The sequence below is a fragment of the Ovis canadensis genome, chromosome 14 (assembly GCF_042477335.2).
Source record: "Ovis canadensis isolate MfBH-ARS-UI-01 breed Bighorn chromosome 14, ARS-UI_OviCan_v2, whole genome shotgun sequence".
In the NCBI taxonomy this organism is placed as follows: domain Eukaryota; kingdom Metazoa; phylum Chordata; class Mammalia; order Artiodactyla; family Bovidae; genus Ovis; species Ovis canadensis.
In genome coordinates, this window is record NC_091258.1 from 78910573 (window position 1) to 78923392 (window position 12820).

The following is a 12820-nucleotide window of genomic DNA, read 5'->3' on the forward strand; positions in this document are numbered from 1 at the left end:
CCTGGTCACACTCAGTCCATGTGTGTGATTGTGATCCTGTGTGTGACCCACACACCAGGTTCTAGGGCCTGCCTCTCCCGTGCCTGTCTCCCTGGAGCCTGCGTGTATTTGTGTGCTCACACTCCCATCCATTCCCATGAGCCTCTGATACGTGTCGCATACCCTGGTCGTGTTCTCGTGTCTCACAACTCTTATACACCTCTTCTGTCGTGGACATGGAGGAATGTGTATGTGTGTGCAGGCTTGCAGAGGGGTGTCAGCCTTCAGACCCCACCACAGTGGCCGCAGGATGTCTGTGCACAACCTCCAAGTTGTGCTGAGTGTATCTTCGTGTTACTGAGTTCAGCGGTTCCTTCCCTTGCCATGCATAGCCAGTGAACACGCCAAGGACTTTTGGGTAATTCAGAGGCACTTATTCCTCGTGACAAGGAGATGGGGAGCCAGCTCGCCAAGCCCTGCGCTGGGGAAGAAGTTGTAATCCTGGGGGCATGCATAAATGCATATTCATGAGAGGCTGGGCCCAGGAAAGGTCACTCGACTTTGCCACTGTGTGGGAGTCAGTAGGCCCCAGGCTGTTTGCTCACAGTGTATAATCTTTTCTCTTGGGATTCACTGTAACCTTCTCAGAACGGCTGGGTACTTGGAACTTCCAGCAGTGGATCTCCTGCAGTCTCTTAGAGCATTTCCCTTAGCAAGCCCCGATGGTAAATTCTTTTCTCTGTCCCTTTTAGATACACGGTAAAGCTTTGGAAGTACTTGCTTCGTGGCTCGGTGGTAAAAAAAAAAAAAATTCCGCCTGCCAATGCCTATCAGGGAATGTTTAACAGGAGGATTCCTATGTTCTGTTTCTCACAAGTCCTTTGTTTCTTTTTAAGCGGAACAGCACGCCACTCCCGGGAACTGGGGTCACTGTGTGAGACAGGCTTGAATCGCCTTTAGTAAACATTCTCTTTATGACAAAACTGCTTCGTCTCCATCCCCTTTCTTGAGATATGGATTGTCTCCTGACCTTGTGACCATCATCATCCCTTGTTCCCTTGGTAACAGGTACTGTATGTTTGGTTTTCTGATCTTTATCATTGATGAAAGAAACTTCTTGTACTACAGCCTATATATACTCACAGAAAAATCATTAAAGCACCTTTGCTCCATCAGAGCTTGGGTCCCCATGTCTTTCTTTCTCTCTCTCTCTTCAGCTGATTCCCTGGAGCGCAGAGACCCATCTTGCTCACTCTCCTGCCTGGGCTTCTAAGACTCTCTCTCAAGAAGGCACTCTGTGCTTTCATCCCCTCGAGAGGGTGCCGATGCCTTTGTGAGAGATCCAAGTCCTGTGTCAAGGACTTTATTGGTTTTCTGCATAAACCTGGGAGTATCAGCCTCTTTCTCTCTTTCACTTTCTTATCATCGCCTCCGGACCACCAGGTCCCGGTCCATTAAAGGATCCCAACACCAATGCCAGATACACAAGAGACGTCGGTTCGATCCCTGGGTGGGGAAGATCCCCTTGAAGAAGGAAATGGCAAACCCACTCCAATATTCTCGCCTGGCCCATCGACCAGCCGCCATGGGGAGCAGGACAGGGTCTCCCGAGACCGGCCTGACCCAGCCTGCCTGCGGGCAAACCAGGAAACCCCAAGGCTGGGCTCTGCCTCCTCTACCCTTAGGCCCCAGGGTCTGGGACAGCGGGAGGGCCTGGGGGCCCAGACTCCGACATGCCGGCAGAAGCAGGGGCGGCTTGATCTCAGTGCAGTGTTTCTCTTCGCAGGAAACTAGCGGGGTGCCCTGGCCTACTGGTGGCTCAGTGGTAAAGAACCTGTCTGCAACGCAGTAGACATGGGTTGGAGCCTTTGGTTGGGAAGATCCCCTGGAGGAGGAAATGCCAATGCACTCCAGTATTCTGGCATGTAGGGCCACAGGCCATGGGAACACAGAGTTCTCACAGCCAAGGGTCATTTTCCCCCCTCTAATATTTGGAGCCACCTCTTTAGCAAGGGGAACCGTCAGGGAAGATGGGGCCTCCAGACCCCTGGCTCCCGGTGTGTAACCGCGGCATCATGCTCCAGGATGAGAGCTTCTAGGACTCCTCTGGATACAGGCAAGTGGCTCCTCCAGTATCATCTGAATTTCCAGGTACATTCAGGATAAACTAACAAATGGACTTTTGTCAAGCCTCCTCTCCCTTGAAGACAAATGAGAATTCTGCCTGAGTTCCTGCCTGTAATGGGCCTTTAACTGGTAATGGGCCTAGGGGAAAACCACTAGACTGTTCAGGTATGACCTCAATTAAATCCCTTATAATTATACAGTGGAAGTGAGAAATAGATTCAAGCGTTAGGTCTGATAGACAGAGAGCCTGAGGAACTATGGATGGAGGTTCAAGACCTTGTAAACGAGAAAGGGATCAAAATGATCCTCCCCTCAAAAAAAAAAAAAAAATCCCCAGGAAAAAGAAATGTAAAAAGGCAAAATGATTGTCTGAGGAGGTCTTACAAATAGCTGAGAAAAGAGGAGAAGCTAAAGGCAAAGTAAAAAAAGGAAAGATATACCCATTTGAATGCAGAGTTCCAAAGAATAGCAAGGAGAGAGAAGAAAGCCTTCCTCAGTGATCAGTGCAAAATAGAGGAAAACAATACAATAGGAAACGCTAAAGCTCTCTTCAAGAAAATCAAGAGACACCAAGAAAATATTACATGCAAAGATGGGCACAATAAAGGACAGAATGGTATGGACATAACAGAAGCAGAACATATTAAGAAGAGATAGAAAGAAAGTGAAGTCGCTCAGTCATGGCTGACTCTTTGCGACTCCAAGGACTGTAGCTGGCCAGGCTTCACCATCCATGGAATTTTCCAGGCAAGGATACTGGAAAGAGTTGCCATTTCCTTCTCCAGGGGATCTTCCCGACCCAGGGATCAAACCCGGGTCTCCCACATTGCAGGAAGACTCTTTACCATCTGAGCCATGAGGGAAGCACAAAAAAGATCCTAATGACCCACATAATCATGGTGGTGTGATCACTCACCTAGAGCCAGACATCGTGGAATGCGAAGTCAAGTAGGCCTTAGGAAGAATCACCACAAACAAAGCTAGTGGAGGTGATGGAATTCTAGTTGAGCTATTTCAAATGCTAAAAGATGATGCTGTCGAAGTGCTGCACTCAATATGCCAGCAAATTTGGAGATTGCAGCAGTGGCCATAGGACTGGAAAAGGTCACTTTTCATTTCAATCCCAAAGAAGGGCAATGCTAAAGAATTTTCAAACTACCATAGAATTGCACTCGTCTCACACACTAGCAAAGTAATGCTCAAAATTTTCCAAGCCAGGCTTCAACAGTATGTGAACCGTGAACTTTCAGATGTTCAGGCTGGATTAAGAAAAGGCAGAGGAACCAGAGATCAAATTGCCAACATCCGTTGGATCATCAAGAAAGCAAGAGGGTTCCAGAAAAACATCTACTTCTGCTTCATTGACTATGACAAAAACTTTGACTGTGTAGATCACAACAAACTGTGGAAAATTCTTCAAAAGATGGGAATATCAGACCACCTGACCTGCCTCCTGAGAAATCTGTATGCAGGTCAAGAAGAAACAGTTAGAACTGGACATGGAATAACAGACTGGTTCCAAATCAGGAAAGGACTATGTCAAGGCTGTATATCATCACCCTGCTTATTTAACTTACATGCAGGGTACATCATGAGAAATGGCAGGCTGGATGCACCACAAGCTGGAATCAAGATTGCTGGGACAAATATCAATAACCTCAGATATGCAGATAATACCACTCTTATGGCAGAAAGAAAGGGGATCTAAAGAGCCTCTTGATGAAAGTGAAAGAGAATGAAAAAGCTGGCTTAAAACTCAACATTCAAAAAAGATCATGACATCCAGTCCCATCACTTCATGGCAAATAGATGGGGAAACAATGCAAACAGTGACAGACTTTATTTTGAGGGGCTGCAAAATCACTGCAGATGGTGACTGCAACCATGCAATTAAAAGACACTTTCTTCTTAGAAGAAAAGCTATGACCAACCTAGACAGCATGTTAAAAAGCAAAGACATTACTTTGCCAACAAAGGTCCAGTCTAGTCAAAGCTATGGTGTTTCCCACAGTCATGTATGGATGTGACAATTGGACTATAAAGAAAGCTGAGCACTGAAGAATTGATGCTTTTGAACTGTGCTGTTGGAGAAAACTCTTGAGAGTCTCTTGGACTGCAAGGAGATCCAAGCAGTCCATCCTAAAGGAATTCAGTCCTGAATATTCATTGGAAGGACTGATGTTGAAGCTGAAACTCCAATACTTTGGCCACCTGATGTGAAGAATTGACTTATTGGAAAAGACCCTAATTCTGGGAAAGACTGAAGGCAGGAGGAGAAGGGGATGACAGAGAATGAGATGGTTGGATGGCATCACTGACCTGACAGACGAGACAGAGCAATCTCCAGGCGTTAGTGATGGACAGGGAGGCCTGGCATGCTGCAGTCCATGGGATCACAAAGAGTTGGACACGACTGAGTGACTGAACTGACCCAGTGGACTATTAGCTATAAAAAAGGAACAAAGTAATACCATTTGTAGCAACAAGGATGGACCTAGAGATTGTCATGCAGAGTGAAGTAAGTCAAACAGTGCAAGACAAATACCACATGATGTCCCTTACATGTCAAATGTGAAAAAGGAAACAAACAAACAAACAAATAAACTCGTTTACAAAGGAGAAATAGACCCACATATGTGAAAAACAAACTTGTTACCAGCGGGGAAAGCAAGGATGGAAGAGACAGATAAGTATAAAAATTGGGATTGAGATAGAAATCAGAGATCACAGCCTTGTCACGGTGAAGTGAAGTGAAAGCCATTCATTCATGTCTGAGTCTTTGCATCCCCTGGGAAAAACAGTCCATGGAATTCTCCAGGCCAGAATACTGGAGTGGGTAGCTGTTCCCTTCTCCAAGGCATTTTCCCAAGTCAGGAATCGAACCAGGGTCTCCTGCATTGCAGGTAGATTCTTTACCAGCTAAATACCAGGGTGTGTATATATATATATATATATATATATATAGAGAGAGAGAGAGTGAAGTCGCTCAGTCATGTCCAACTCTTTGTGACCCCATGGACTGTAGCCCACCAGGCTCCTCTGTCCATAGGATTCTCCAGGCAAGAATTCTGGAGTGGGTTGCCATTTCCTTCTCCAATATATATATTCATGGTGAAGGGGTTTGTATAACTCAACGAAGCTATGAGTCACGCAATGCAGGGCCACCCAAGACAGATGGGTCACAGGGAAAGTTCCAACAGAACACTGTCCACTGGATGACAGAACAGCAAACCACTACAGTATTCTTGCCACAAGAACCCCATGAACAGTATGAAAAGGCCAAAAAAGGTATGACACTGGAAGATGGGACCCCCAGATCAGGTGTCCAATGTGCTACTGGGGAAGAAGAGAGAGCAATGACCAACAGCTCAGAAAGAATGGAGTGGCTGGGCCAAAGCGGAAACAATGCCCAGTTGTGGCTGTGTCTGGTGGTGAAAGTAAAGTCCAATGCTGTTAAGAACACTATTGCATAGGAACCTGGAATGTTAGGTCTGTGAATCAAGGTAAACTGGATGTGGTCAAGCATGAGACAGCAAGAGTGAACATCAACATCTTAGGAATCAGTGAACTAAAATGGACAGGAATTTATTTAATTCAGATGACCATTATATCCACTACTTTGGGCAAGAATCCCTTAAAAGAAATGGAATAGCCCTCAGAGTCAACAATAAGGGTTTGAAATGCAGTACTTGGGGACAATCGCCAAACCGACAGAATGATCTCATTTCTTTTCCAAGACAAACCATTCAACATCACAGTAATCCAAGTTTATGCCCCAACTACTGCTGAAGAAGCTGAAGATGACCAGTTCTATGAAGACTTAAAGATTTTCTAGAACTAACACCAAAAACAGGTCCCGTTCCTCTAAGAGACTGGAATGTAAAAGTAGGAAGTCAAGAGATACCTGGAGTAACAGGAAAGCATGGCCTTAGAGTACAAAATGATGCCAGGGAAAGGCTAAGAGTTTTGCCAAGCGAATGCACTGGTCATTGTAAACCCTCTTCCAACAACACAACAGAAGACTCTACACATGAACATCACCAAATGGTCAATACTGAAATCAGACTGATTATATTCTTTGTAGCCAAAGATGGAGAAGATTTATACAGTCAGCAAAAACAAGACCTGGAGCTGACTGTGGCTCAGATCATGAACTCCTTATCGCAAAATTCACATGTAAATTGAAGAACATAGGGAAAACCATAGGCCATTCAAGTATGACCTAAATCAAATCCCTTACGATTATACAGTGGAAGTGACAAACAGATTCAAGGGATTAGATCTAACAGACACAGTGCCTGAAGAACAATGGACAGAGGTTCGCAACACTGTACAAGTCAGTGACCAAATCCACTTCAAAGAAAAAGAAGTTCAAGAATGCAAAGTGGTTGTCCAAGGAGACTTTACACAGAGCTGAGGAAAGAAGAGAAGCAAGCAAAAAGCAATGCAGCAAGAGAAAGATATACCCAACTGAATGCAGAGTTCCAAAGAATAGCAAGGGGAGATAAGAAAGCCTTCCTCAGTGACCAATGCAAAGAAATAGAAGAAAACAATAGAATAGGAAAGACTAGAGATCTCTTCAAGGAAATTAGAGATACCAAGGGAACAGTTCATGCAAAGATGGGCTCAATAAAGGACAGAAATGTATGGACCTAAAAGAAGCAGAAGAGATTAAGAACAGGTGGGTGACAAGAATACACAGAAGAACTATATAAAAAAGATCTTAATGACCCAGATAACCACGACAGTGTGACCACTCACCTAGAGCCAGACATCTTGGAGTATGAAGTCAAATGGGCCTTCGAAAGCATTCCTACAAAGCTAGTGGAAGTGAAGGAATTCCAGCTGAGCTACTTAAAACCCCAAAAGATGAATCTGCTAAAGTGCTGCATTCATGTCAGCAAATCTGGAAAAGTAAGAAATGGCCACGGGACTGGAAAAGATCAATTTTCATTCCAATCCCAAAGACAGGGCAGTGCCAAAGAATGTACAAGCTACCATGATTGCACTCATTTCACATGCTAGTAGGGTCATGCTCGAAATGCTTCAAGGAAGGGTTCAGCAGTACATGAACCGAGAACTTCCATATGCATAAGCTGGGTTTTGAAAAGGCAGAGGAACCAGAGATCAAATTGCTAACATCACCTGGATCATAAAGAAAGCAGGAGAATTCCAGAAAAACATCTACTTTTACTTCCTAGACCATCATAAAGCCTTTAACTGGGTGGATTACAACAAACTATGGAATTTACCTGCCTCCTGAGAAAACCTATATGCAGGTCAAGAAGCAACAGTTAAAACTGGACATGGAACAATGGACTGGCTTAAAACTGGGAAAGGATTACAAGGTTGTATATTGTCACCCTGTTTGAAAGTCAAAGTATTAGTCATTCAGTCGTGCCCAATTTTGTGACCCAATGGACTTTAGCCAGTCAGGCTCCTCTGTCCATGGAATTCTCCAGGCAAGAATACTGGAGTGGATTGCCATTCCCTTCTCTAGGGGGTGTTCCCGACCCAGGGATAGAACCTGGGTCTCCTGCATTAAAGGAAGATTCTTAATCATCTGAGCCACCTGGGAAGCTGTCTATTTAGGTCACCCTGTTTTTTTAACTTATATGCAGAGTACATCATGCAAAATGCCAGACTAGATGAAGCTCAAGCTGGAATCAAGATTTCCAGGAGAAATATCAACAACTTCAAATATGCAGATGATACCCCTCTAATGAAAGAAAGTAGACAGGAACTAAAAAGCCTCTTGATAGGAATTAAAAAGCCTCTTGATGAGGGTGAAAGAGGAGAGTGAAAAAGCTGGCTTAAAAACTCAACATTCAAAAAACTAAGATCATGGAATCCAGTCCTATCACTTCATGGCAAATAGATGGGGAAACAATGCAAACAGTGGCAGACTATTTGGGGGGGGGGGCCTGCAAAATCACTGCAGATGGTGACTGCAGCCATGAAATTAAAAGACACTTGCTCCTTGGAAAAAAGCTGTGACCAACCTAGACAGCATATTAAAATGCAGAAATTATTTTGCCGACAAAGGTCCGTCTAGTCAAAGCTATAGTTTTTCCAGTAGTCATGTATGGAATGCAGAGTTGGACCATAAAGAAGGATTAGACCTAAAGAATTGGTGCTTTTGAACTGTGGTGTTGAGAGGACTGTTGTGAACCCCCTGGACTGCAAGGAGACCCAACCAGTCAATCCTAAAGGAAATCAGTCCTGAATATTCATTGGAAGGACTGATGCTAAAGCTGAAGCTCCAATACTTTGGCCACTTGACGTGAAGAATTGACTTAATGGGAAAGACCCTGATGCTGGGAAAATGGAAGGCAAGAGAAGAGGGCAGCAGAGGATGAGAGGGCTAGATAGCATCACCGACCCAATGGATATGAATCTGAGCAAACTCTAGGAGACAATGAAGGACAGGGAAGCCTGGTGTGCTGCAGTCCATGGGGCTGCAAACAGTTGGACACAACTTACTGACTGAACAACAACTATATATAAAATAGCTAACTGATAAGAACTTACTGTATCTAGCAAAGGAATTCTACTCAATACTGATGAATCACATGGGAAAAGAATCCACAAAAGAGTGGATATATGTATTTGTATATGTGATTTACTTCCAGTACACCTGAAACTAACACAACATTGTAAATCAACTATACTCTAATAAAAATTGTTTAAAAAACCCTCTAAATGTAAAGCTGTAAGTTTATGTACTGTATAATAAGTGTGTATCAAAATCGACAAATGGAATAGATAAAACAGGTATAATAACATATAATAATTTCATTCATAGAACTAAGTGAACACTAGTAAGAGAGAGCAGAACAAAATTAAAAAGTGGAAATGTACATTTAAATAAAATAATTTAAACACAGACATTAGAAAATGCAGGCTGTATATACCCCAGAACACATGCCAGGTATGGCTACAGCAGTAATGTTTATAAATACAGAAAGCAAGGGAAAAAGAAAAATAAAGAAAAAAGAAATCCATAAACAAAGACGAGCTTTCCACAGGAGTACTTATAAAGACATTTTACTCAGATATTCACACCTACAGAATAAAGCACAAGAAAGGAAAAACCACGTGTTAGGGAACTGTTGACTGAAACTGCCTGCCTTGGCCAAGCACAATGACAACCACTTGCCTGAGGTGCCTACCAACAGGAGGTCCTGATAAAGATGGAGGTGCAGTCTCTGAAAACTAACTGGGAGATTTCACGAGGGTCTGAGAGGAGGGAAGAGGTATGTCCTGCCTACCTCCCAGAATCCCTCACACTGGAATCCATCTTGGCAGGGAGGTGTGTGTGCCTCCAGAAGAATCCTGAGTCAGAAAGGTGGGCCTGAGACAACCTGCAAACTGACCCCATTACCATAAAACCGGAGCCACGTGGTAGGGCTGTTCTCCTGGGTTCCCTGACCCTGCTGCTCTCTACCCAGGCACCCCTTTTCAATAAAGCCTCTTCTCTGTCAGCACCTGTGTCCTTTGTAACAATTCATTTCCGAGTGTTAGACAAGAGCCCACTCTCGGGCCCAGGAAGGGGTGCCTCTGAGACCCTGCAACCCACATACCAGGACTTAAACTGGCCAGAACCCAGATGGGAACTTTTAATTGAGACCACACACCTGGTATCAGATCTTAATGAACTGCAGGTTTTTGATGTCTCCTCACAAAAAGAATTCGGTGAGATAGGTGAGAAGTGGATTTACTGAGAGAGAAACACTCCACAGAGTGTGGGCCATCTCAAAAGCGAGAGGCCTCAAAATATGATGAGGTTTCTTCTTATGCCCTGGGTAATTTCACAGGCTAATGTGTAGGAGAATTATTCCAACCATTATGGGGGAAATGGCACGGAATTTCAGGAATTGGGCCACCACCCACTTTTTGGCCTTTCATGATTAGCCTTAGAACTGTCATGGCACTGGTGGTGATACTATTTAGATGCTAATGTATTCCACCGAGAATATAATGAGGTTCAAAAGGTCCATGGGAACTCAGACCCTACGCCATCTTGGACCTACCCAGTTCTAACCAGTTCTAGTCACCTCCTACGGGTATGTCACTCTTTTACAGGCTGTGACCTGTCCCCTTACCTCCTGATTCACCCCTTCCTGCAACAAATGCCTAGCCATGAAAAACATGGGTAAAGTCACACCATATTGTGCAAAAGAAAAAAGTCATAAAACATTCATAGTTTTAAAACAAATGAGCGAAACTAAACAAAAGCCGTCAGATGTTTTCCACATAATTGGCAAAAAAGCAAGAAAGGAAAGGAGGGACGTCCTTGTTGATCCAGTGGTTAAGAATCCGTCTGCCAGTGCAGGGGACACGGGTTCAATCCCTGATCCGAGAAGATTCCACATGCTGCAACTACTGAAGCCTGCTTGACCTACAGTCCGTGCTCTGCAACAACAGAAGTTTGCCTAGAGCAACGAAGAGCAGCCCCTGCACACTACAACTAGACAAAGCCCTTGGGCAGTACAGAAGACCCAGTGCAGTAAAAGCAAATCAATTTAAAAATGTAAAATAAAGGAAATGTTTACTTAAAACATTAACCAATACATTAACTTTCTGAAGACAGGCAGAGCTGTTTTGAAAGTGCCCCACAGGCAGCGTCTGAGGTCTGATGTATATGCCACTTTTGACCTGAGCAGTGAATAGATATTAATTTTACAGCTTATTCAACTGCACATTGAAGTTCTTGGCACCGCCCCCCCCCCACCCCACCCCACAGGTCATGTTTCAAAATTAAGAGAGCCAAGGTTTTTGGGGACAAAGAAAAATAACTATAGTTTCCCTGGTAGCTCAGTGGTAAAGAAGGGGCCTGCCAATGCAGGAGACATCAGTTTGATCCCTGGGTTGGGAAGATATTCCCTGGAGAAGGCAATGGCAACTCACTCGGGTTTCTGGCCAGGAAAATCCCAAGGACAGAGGAGCCTGTGGGCTACAGCACACAGGCCTCAGACTTTTAGAAACCACATAATTTGTGCATGTACCTGCTTGAGCTTGTTCAGTCATGTCCAACTCCTTGCCCTCTTCCAGGGGATCTTCCTGACCGAGGCATCGAACCCACACCTCCTGCGTCTCCTGCATTGGCAGGCAAATTCTTTATCGCTGAGCCACCTGGGACGCCCCCATGTAATTTAACAAACTAATAAAAAATATTTCTGTCTGAGACTCCTTGGCCTTCTAAAGCATCTTAAAGTTAGCTGGAGGCTGAAAGAAATTTTAGAATCTATCAAATACTTAACCAAAGTAAAAAGACTTCAACAGCAAACATAGATCACTTAAAGGCAAAGGAACGCACAAGCTGTTATCAAAAGCAGTATTCCAAGAAAACTTTGAAGGGAGAAACAGACTCCGGTCTTGTTCTAGTCTCTTCCCAACAAAATCCATTTACCCAACTAGATTTAATCCAATCTAAGAAGTTGTGCTCGTACACAACTCTAAAAACATGTACTTTCTTATGGAAACTATCTCAGGGTTGCACTGAGCACCTTTAGTTTCCTAAATAAAACACCTCTTGTCTCTCTCTGTCAAGGAAAGCCAATATTCACTAATTAACATTTCAGTATCATTTTCTCCGGGCTTCCCAGGCGGCTCAGTGGTAAAGAATCCGCCTGTCAATGCAGGAGACGCCGGTTCTGGAGAAGGAAAAGGCAACTCACTCGAGTATTTTTCCCGGAGAATTCCGTGGACAGAAGAGACTGATGGGCTACGGTCCACGCGGTCAGGAAGAGTTGGCCACGACTGAACGACTAAACAACAGCAGCAACAGGAGCCCACAGATAACAAAGGCGCTGCTGAGTGAGGAGAGTTGAGGGAGGAAGACGCGGCATTTACCCGAATGGGATACACCTACGCCGAGCCGGGGGCCAGCGAAGTGTGTTGACGAAGACGCGGCCCAGCAAAAAGGCACCTCCCGGCCCGAGACAGAGTCAGCCCACGCCAATCCTCAAATCAAACTAAGCAGCGGGCCCAGCGCTTCCCAACTCCCCGACCTCAGCCGGCCAGCGACCAGCGGCTCCCCGCCAGCGCGCAGCGGCGCGAGAACAACTCGCCTGTAGATACCGGAAGGCCCGCCCACACACCGTCCGCTAGAACGGAAGTGCCTCTGTCCCGAGCCGTCATTGGTCCAGAGGCGCCGAGGAAAGACTTCCTTATTTTCGTGTCCTGTGGACTTGGCAAGGGGCGAAGCTCCCTAGCTGCGGTGAACGTCCAGCCTCAGCACCAGGCTGGCTGAGTAAGACGGTCCTGAGGCTCCGAGGACGGGGGTGAGGTTTCACGCTTCCTAAAGAGGATGAACCGAAATTTCCATGGAACGTGGTCTTAGCCGATCACAGAAAGGTGGCCAGACATACTTCAGGTGCTTCCAAACCAACAAAACCAAGTGGGTACATGATACCAGCTTGTCACTCAGATATAAAGTGCATCCACTTATGTCTGGTTCAGTCGCTAAGTCGCCTCCAACTTTTTGTGACCGCATGGACTGCAACATGCCAGGCTCCTCTGTTCTCCACTAGCTCCCGGAGTTGCCCAAATTCATGTCCACGGAGCGGGTGATGCTATCTAGCTCATCCATGCATAGCTGGGATCTGATAGACATTGTGTTTTTGCTTTTCCAATGGATGTAGGCTAAAGTTTTACTCTATGAGTTGCATTCTGTTAGGTCAGAGTTAAGAGAAAAGACTCCAGACATGGT

The 12820-nt window shown here is 45.0% G+C and overlaps 1 pseudogene; it reads right to left on the reverse strand.

Annotated features, from left to right (window-relative positions):
• LOC138419656 (zinc finger protein 548-like) overlaps nucleotides 1–12249 on the reverse strand; it is a 32102-nt pseudogene extending 19853 nt beyond the window's left edge.
• Between the last annotated feature and the right edge of the window lie 571 nt (nucleotides 12250–12820).